Genomic DNA, 8,392 nt, shown 5'->3' with positions numbered 1-8,392 from the left:
TAAAACGTTTACTGGAGACAGGAGAACAAGTGGAGACATAGGACGAGGTGGATAATTGTATAATAAGGCAGGTTTATTCAAGTGTAAAAATATTAGGCAAAGCGTGCAGCACGGCTCCTTCTGTCTGATTCGTATGGAATCGTCAGGAAAAGAGGCAGTTTAAACAGTTGTACAGTTTTATATAGGCAACAAGCAAAGTAGGTTGATCTGGTAGTCTGGCCTTCCGATTTGTCGATCTGGGTCTTGGGTAGTCCTGATCAGGCCTGATGTCGACATTCCATTGGCTCTTCCCACAGTCCTTTGTCTTGTGCTCCAACCTTGAGTTGTGTGTGTCTATAATTGTCATGGGGGAGGGGAGTTGTGTGTGTCGGTGGTTGTCGTCTAATGAGATCAGCATATGTCCAAGAGAAAGAGGGGTTGTGTGCATGTTGTGTCAACTATAGCTAATGTTGAGAAGTTGTTAAAACAAGTTACCAATATCTAATACAATTTCTTACAAATCCCCCTCTTCACGTCTTATAGACGTGAATAAACTAGTTAAAATTTGTCAGAAGACAAATTTTGATTCCCCCTCTTCACGTCTCACAAGAGACGTGACATAAAAGTATCTTAGTCCTCAAATAGATAGACAGGTCCAGCTTCCCCATCATCAAGCAATGGAAACATTTGGGCCCTTTCCTGACTAGGGTCTATGGCGGCAGTGATAACACGGCTAGCAAGCGTCCGCGCACATGGAATGCAACAGCATCCACAAAGTACAAGAATGCCTGCAAAAACGGAAATAGATACTAGGATAGAGGAAACCAGCGTCTTATATTTACCAAAGGCATCCATCCATGAGTCCCACATAGAAGTGTCCACTCCAGAATGCTGTTTCATCTTACCATTAAGGGCACGAAGTCCCTCTAATGCTACAGTCAGACTCCCATCCGTAGCTGTGTTATTGGGAATGAAAGTACAACACTGCTCACCAAACATTGCACAGACCCCCCCCCCCCGTTCAGCCAATAACATATCAACCGCGATTCTATTTTGAAATGCCATCAGGGACGTAGCTGCCAATTGTCCATGGACCGCCTCGAAGCCTTGTTGAGTCCAATTGCCCAGTTTCTGGACATTATAATGAATGTAGTTAATTCTGTCCACATTTTTATTAACTGTACACCACCAACAGACAGAAGATTCAAACCCAGCTGTCACTTAGTCCACCAGTTTATATTCATCTGGCACCCCCTAGGGACACCAATAGCATCAATGTAAGTTGAGTCGTAAATGAGCAAGGACCAAAAAGGAGACCACTCCAATAACTACACCTGGAGTGGCCAACCACACATTAGTAACCCAAAAAACGAGAATATGTTAAACCCTCAGGTCCATCCCTCTATACAACCTGTACCAGGTGGGCTCGTCGCCACCCGGGAACTTCAAACCTTCACAACAGGGAGGACAAACATCACTTTTTATTCATTCGACAACATCAACTACAGCAAACCAAGGGTCCTCCTCTGTCAAGCCCACTTTCCTGCGGAAGCTTGTTTTCGTATCAGCCTCTCCAACTGGAGCATCAAGCAGCGGCATCATACCATAGGCCCTTTCCACATCTGTAACAGACTTCTTCAAACAAGGTATGATACAGGCAACACAAAAATGAAAAACAACAACTAGTGTCAGAAATCCAGTAATCATCATTGCAGTGTACTTACCAAAACAACCACCCAGCCAGGGGAACAGTCCACTCTCCTCCACACCTGCAAGACCCTTCATCTCCACTGATAACCTCGCCAACCCACTCAGAGCTTTTGACATGCTCCCATCCGGACTAGTATTGTTTAGGGACAAACGTGCAACACTGTTCTCCAATCATTTTACATACACCTCCCTGGTTGGCCAGTATCATGTCTAGTGCTAGCCTATTCTGTCTAGCAGTTCGAGAGGTGGCATCCAATTGTTCAGCCATCCCCCTAAGTGCAGTGTGGGTGTAGTTGACAAAACATTGTTGATTATATTAAAGATATAATTGATCCAGGCATTTTGTTTAGTATCAACAATAGCTGGCCCAATGGTGGGCATCAGATGCCACAGACCATCATTTCTGTTTAATGCCTGGAATTCGTGGGGGGACCCCTATTAGGACCCCCAACAGGTTGGTGTGGATGTTATCTGTACCCTCGGACCAAGGAGCGTCACGGTTCTGCCGTCTCCTGGGTTGGTTCCGAGCCTCTGTGTCATGTGCAGCTCCCAGAAGTTGATTAGCTGTAACCTCAATAATTGGCAATGGTGTTATCAGACTGGCCAAAGCACATGTGCAACGGCAATTTCCTTTCAAAATGGGGTCAATCGCCTGGCAGGTCCACACATCCACCATACATCAGCAACACCTCTAGTTAATAGTGGCATTAGTGATGCAGGCAGTAGTAGGGAGCCTCCCATAGTCTATACCCCTACCTGTACCAGTGATACAGCTGTAATATCCCCCATATGCCTTAACTCCCCACGGTACCATCTGGGGAGGGACTTCTGGGAACACAAGACTCAGTTTTACACAGGGTTGAATTTGGCTATACACATCCAACCTTCTCCATTACTTAGGGCAAATGGGTGAGCACCCAGAATAGGTCTGGCATGTCCACATGCGACACAGTCCTTTCTATTTATTGTTTTGTAGGCCAACCACATATTCTCCCTTTCCTCATAACCAGTTTCAGTCCCCAATTGTTCACTATCTGAGATGTCTTTCACATTTATTACCTGTACCGGATTGGAGAGCTTAGGTGGTGGTGTGGGACTTGGTCTTGAAGTGGTGGAGGAGGCCGGCTGAATCCCTGGTCCGTTGGAACTGGTGGTGGCTCTGGCAGTACTGTGATGGTAACATCCCCATCGTATCCTAATCAGACAGCTCAGGACCTGAAGCAGTCCCTCCAAGTGCGATATGCTCCCAGGTCGAGTGATTCACCTTCTCCTTGAATTCACCTGCAACGCATAGAATCCTGGACATACAGGTTTGGTTAACCACCAGTTTCTCATTTGTTTTATCTGATTATATATTTAACTTCTATGCCTATTTTTTAGCTAGAAATTTTTAATTAAGTTTATTATCCAATAGGCCCCATCCTATCCTAGACCACAATGTACCCTCCCCCGTTTGATACCTGGCTCTGGCCAGGTATCAACCTTACCTACTCTAAATAATGACTTAGTACATCATATTATAGGAACGTCCCTTTTATTCGCCGCATATCCAATTCTCCCTTGGGCGTACATTCATATCTATCCTTTTCCAATTCTCTGTCAAGTGACTTATCTACTTTGAAATGTATCTGTGCTGCTTATATATGTTAAACCCTTTCTCTCCTATCTTATTTCACAGCCTACCTTGCTCATTTCCTGGTCCACCCTCATCACCCTGCTCTCAAACCTTCAAGGTCTCAACAGTGCGGGGTAGACCCCTCGGTCTGCCTTTTTTTTAAATAATATTCAATAACAACTATGTGTTCCTTTGCAATATTAACTAAGTGTCTCACTGTTTTGACTTTTTCTGAAATCATGGATTTAAAAATAACAACATGTCTTATAGTGTCAATCTCTAAAGTCCTTACATAACCTTAATTAACCTATCTCTATCTTCTAATGACCAATACAAATGCTAACCTTATGGTCAATAGTTATAAACTTTATTATAATCAATTTACCTCAAAACTAGTATCCCAAATGACACAAATTCATTATTCTCACTACATTTCCCCGTGAGTGATCAAGTCACCGGAAAATGCAACGAAAACAGAAAATAGGTCAAAAGGTTACACCTACATTCGTGTTCCATACCATATCTAGACATACCAAAAGAACCCTTTATCTTCTCAAAGTCCCTTGCCTAAATAAAACTCAGAAAGTAAAACTCCTATTCCAATATGAGTGTATTCTTTTAAGATATCTTATCTCTGGGAACACGGAAACCCTTAACCTTAATGTTTACTCCAAAAAACAAAATTATGTCACCAGCATTCAACCAGGCTCCCCGTCGGCTGGGAGACCGTTGGGTGCTGTAATACTGCCATCTTCTGTCCATTCTCTGCACAGCTCTCCACCCACTCTTATTCAACCTTCTCAATTTGAGCCATATTAGTTTCTTATTTTAACTATTGTTTTCTAAAAAAAAAAAATATATATATTTTTTTAATCTATTATTACCTAGTTAGACTAGAGTGTCCGTGACATACATCCATGGGGATCCGGTTATAGTTATTCTATTAACCATGTGAAAGTGCCCAGGGACACCCCAAATATCAGTAGGAATATCACAAATAAGGGGCCAGATATCCCTAGCCTTGCCCAGGGAGGGAGAAATGTCCCTCTAACTGGGCGATGTTCCTTTATCAGGGGAGGCGGAGTTTGATGCCGCATCCCCTGAGTCAGGAATGTCTTCATTTGGAATCGAATTTAAGCTGTTTAATTCAGCTCTGACTTCTGTCAGTGTTCTAGAAGGGATTGGGGCTGGAGTGCAATGTGTGAGTTGGTGCCAAGGTGCGCCTGATTTACCTTTGACCTGGACTGAGTGTGAAGTAACCTCCCTCACTTCGTACAGTCCAGTCCACCTGGGTTCTAGCCACTTTCTCTTGTGGACTTTTACCCCACCCAGTCACCAATTTTTACCTTCAGTGATGGCGGATCTCCTGTCAGCTTCCCCATTTGGACCTTGTGAATCTGTGTGGAGAGAGCTGCAGAAAGTTCCGTCAATTATCAGACATTACAATTTGTTATACATCAAGGGCGGGCATATGACCTCCCTCCCTTGGTGGACCAAGCATAATTCTTCCAACCATTATCTCATGAGGAGAGAGATGGGTGCCTGCACCTGGAGAGGCTCTCATGGCCAGCAACGCCAGGGGCAGGGCTTCAACCCAAATCAACTTCAAACCTGCACATACATTTGATTGGCGCGTTCCACGAGACTTTTGAGATTGTGGCCTGTACACTAACCCAAACTTGTGTACAATACCCAATCTTTCCTCCACCTGTCTCAGGTGTTGGTTACTGAAATGGGACCCGTTTGTCGGATCTGATTTGCCTTGGAACTCCATACCTTGGTATGAGTTCGGTTTGGAGCCACTTAATGATCGATTTTGCATCCTCCCTTGCTGTTGGTATTGCCTCAACCCATTTAGAGAACCTGTCTACCATAACTAACAGGTACCTTTTTCCATTTGTCACATTGTCTTGCCCCATATCTGTGTAATCTATGCTGATGTCCTGCTAACCCATTGTGGTCCAACAGTATGGACTGCTCCATGAGCATACGCTGAGTCGGTGTAGATGTTTACAGTCTTTCCTTCAGCTCTTTCCAGAGCTTGTGTCAACCCTATGATTTCAGCTAACTGGGCTGATGCAGGTGTGTGATGATGGCAGATTCCAAAGTCACATGTGATCTATCCGGGAGCTGCTGCACCATTGCGTATGCTGCTATGTTCCCTTCCTCTCCTCTATAGCAGCATCCATCTGTGTATAACCATAGGTCCGGGTTGGTGAGTGGTTCGTTCCCCAGGTCAAGTCTCAGTTTCAGTTCTTGTGCAGCTCTTTCTGCACAGGAGTGGGGCAGACCTTCTTCAGCATTGAGTGCGTCTGCCATGTTTTTGTCAGTGTTGACAAATGTGATGTGTGATTGTGTGCATTTATTCTGGATTTTCGTTTTTCTTTCAGCGCTGAACGTGAATTCTTTGCTCATCAGATATGCTGCAACCCCATGGTGGGTGTGGATTTCCAATGTATGGCACATTATCATGTGGGCTGTTTTTCCAATAGCTTTTGCCACTGCAGCCACATACCTGGAGCATGTGGTTTGTCCTTCTTCAATGTGGTCCAGTTTGGAGGAGTGATACATCAACACTTTACTCTCCCCCTCTAGGTTCTGGAAAAGGATGGATGATGTAAATCCTTCTTTTTCAGAAACATCCAGATGGAACTTGTTTTTTTAGTCAGGTGCTGTTAAGGCTGCTGCCACTTAGAGATCTGTTTTCAAGAGTGCAAAAGCCTTTGATGGTACGAGCCCTCTCCACGTTCAACATCTTCTATCATAGATCTGGCCCGTGCCAGTGACTCCCTGAGGTCTCGCTCCTCCTCCTCTTCATCTTGTCCTGTTCTGTTCTCACCTTCATCGTCCTTGCTGTGGTTCCCTCTTAATGAGGCCCCAGAGGAACATTGTCCTGGTGGCGACCATGACCCTTCAGAGACTATTTGACTATCCCCCCGTGTTCTGTTTCTGAACCATTCTGGGTTTGGAGTGGAAGAAAACTGAATCAGCTCTCTGTCTTCTTTCTTCAAAGGGCCTGGTTGAGACCCACCACCCCGTCCTTGTGGGTAGGTTGGTAGAGACTCACCGTGTCCCTGTAGTGAGGCGGAGTTCGAACCCCCCCCACGTCCCTGTGTGTATGCTCTATCCCTTTCCTCCCTGTCTTGATGATCAGGCCTCTCTTCACACACGAGTTGCCCTTCTTGGATCCCCAAAGTCATGCTTCCTTTTAGGTGTCCTTCATGCACCACAAACACTGGTGCCTGTACCACAGCAGAGGTCAAAAAAGGGTTTTGAGGGAGGTGAGTGAATGGATTTTGAAAATAGGGAGGTGGTGTTTTTTTTTCTCTCCCTGTGGCAGTTCTGGGTATAGATGGGTGGGGGCCGATGGGGTTGCTGTGGTGGTAGGTGGGGCATCATTATTGTTGGGCCTGCCCTCTTTGGTGTCAGTTGGGGCTTCAGTGGCCACCCCCATCATATCAGGTTTCCTGTAAGGGAGTGCTCTTCTAATTTCTTCAATTGCCCAAATTCCTATTTTCAGCTCAGCCTCTGCTCTTTCCCTATGCTTTGTTCCTTCCTTTTTAAATAAGTGACTCTTATTCTTTTCAACTTCACTTTCTATCCCTTCCTTCACTACTTCCTCTAATTCCTTCTCCATAGTGAGGAGTTGCCCTTTTGATGGGGCCACCCCACTGAGGTATCCTGCCTGTGTCCATTTTAGCCTCACTCCTTCCCACACCTTCTTAACTTCCTTATACTGCATCTTTCCCCCTGATCTATCTTTCATTCTCTGATCTAAGTATTCATTGAATTTGTGTTTGGGGACGGTGGTCGTGGCCATTTTGTCGTTAAGCTATGTCTGGCTCTATGCTATTTTGGTGCACTTAGCCCATCACTGGCCAAAACTAGCAATGTATCTCTGGTGCTGACACAGTCTTATCTCTGGTGTCTGTCTCCCCCTTGTGTACAAAGAATTTTATTGCTTTATGTTTGGCGAATTAATTAAATACTTTCCCAAAGTATTTCGGCAATATCCTTTTGGAACAATATACTAGTATTATCGAGCGCTTCTATTTTAAATATAATAATAATTTTAGGAACTATTTTCAAAAAGTTATTATTCGTTTTCACTTTTTCGATTATTTAAATACTTTGCCAAAACATTTCAGAAATGTCCTTTTGGGACATTATATTAGTATATTCAAGCGTTTCTAGAATAAATATTTAATTAATTCTAGGACTCATTTTTCTCAAAAACTAATTAAAAAACTCAAAACTCAAAAACTAACTTAATTAATTAAATACTTTCCCAAAGTATTTCAAACGTGTCCTTTTGGGACAATATATGGTGTATCCTAGCGCTTCTAGAATAATTATCAAATGAATTCTAATCCTTAAATCAATCCCAACAGCACGAGAGGGAAAAATCAAGTCAACTTATCAGCAGAAAAATTGCTTCAAAACAGCCCACCCATTCTAACTCGGCGGTCCCTTTCACACAGCCTCAACTTAGCATATGGCTAATTAGTAGCAATCGGTCTCGTGGAACGTTAAATCACTCACATTAATTTGGAGAGTTTCAGGTTTAATACCATTACTCCTAGTTCAAGCTTAGATTTATCACCGATGCTCCTAGTTGAAGAATATTTCGACTAGTCCCAGATTACTAATGCAACTTGAATCCCGATATGCCAAGCTTAGATTTATCACCGATGCTCCTAGTGGGGTGCCATTTCCACTAGCCCCAGATTACTAATACGACTTGAACAGACTACATTACATTTCAACACTTTGAGTTTCAGGTTTAATACCATTACTCCTAGTTCAAGCTTAGATTTATCCCCGATACTCCTAGTTGAAGAACAATTCAACTAGTTCCAGATTACTAATACGACTTGAACAGATCACATTACATTTCAACACTTCATCAAGCTTAGATGTATCCCCGATACTCCTAGTTGAAGAACAATTCAACTAGTTCCAGATTACTAATACGACTTGATTTTATACTTCGCAAATATCTTTACACAATGCCTTAGATTCTAAACAATTCCACATAAATTTAGCAACAATTCACACTCACCACAGTACTTCTGATCATTGAATTTA

Source organism: Salvelinus alpinus, chromosome 15, assembly GCF_045679555.1.
Source record: "Salvelinus alpinus chromosome 15, SLU_Salpinus.1, whole genome shotgun sequence".
Classification (NCBI taxonomy): domain Eukaryota; kingdom Metazoa; phylum Chordata; class Actinopteri; order Salmoniformes; family Salmonidae; genus Salvelinus; species Salvelinus alpinus.
This window is presented reverse-complemented; position numbering follows the sequence as displayed.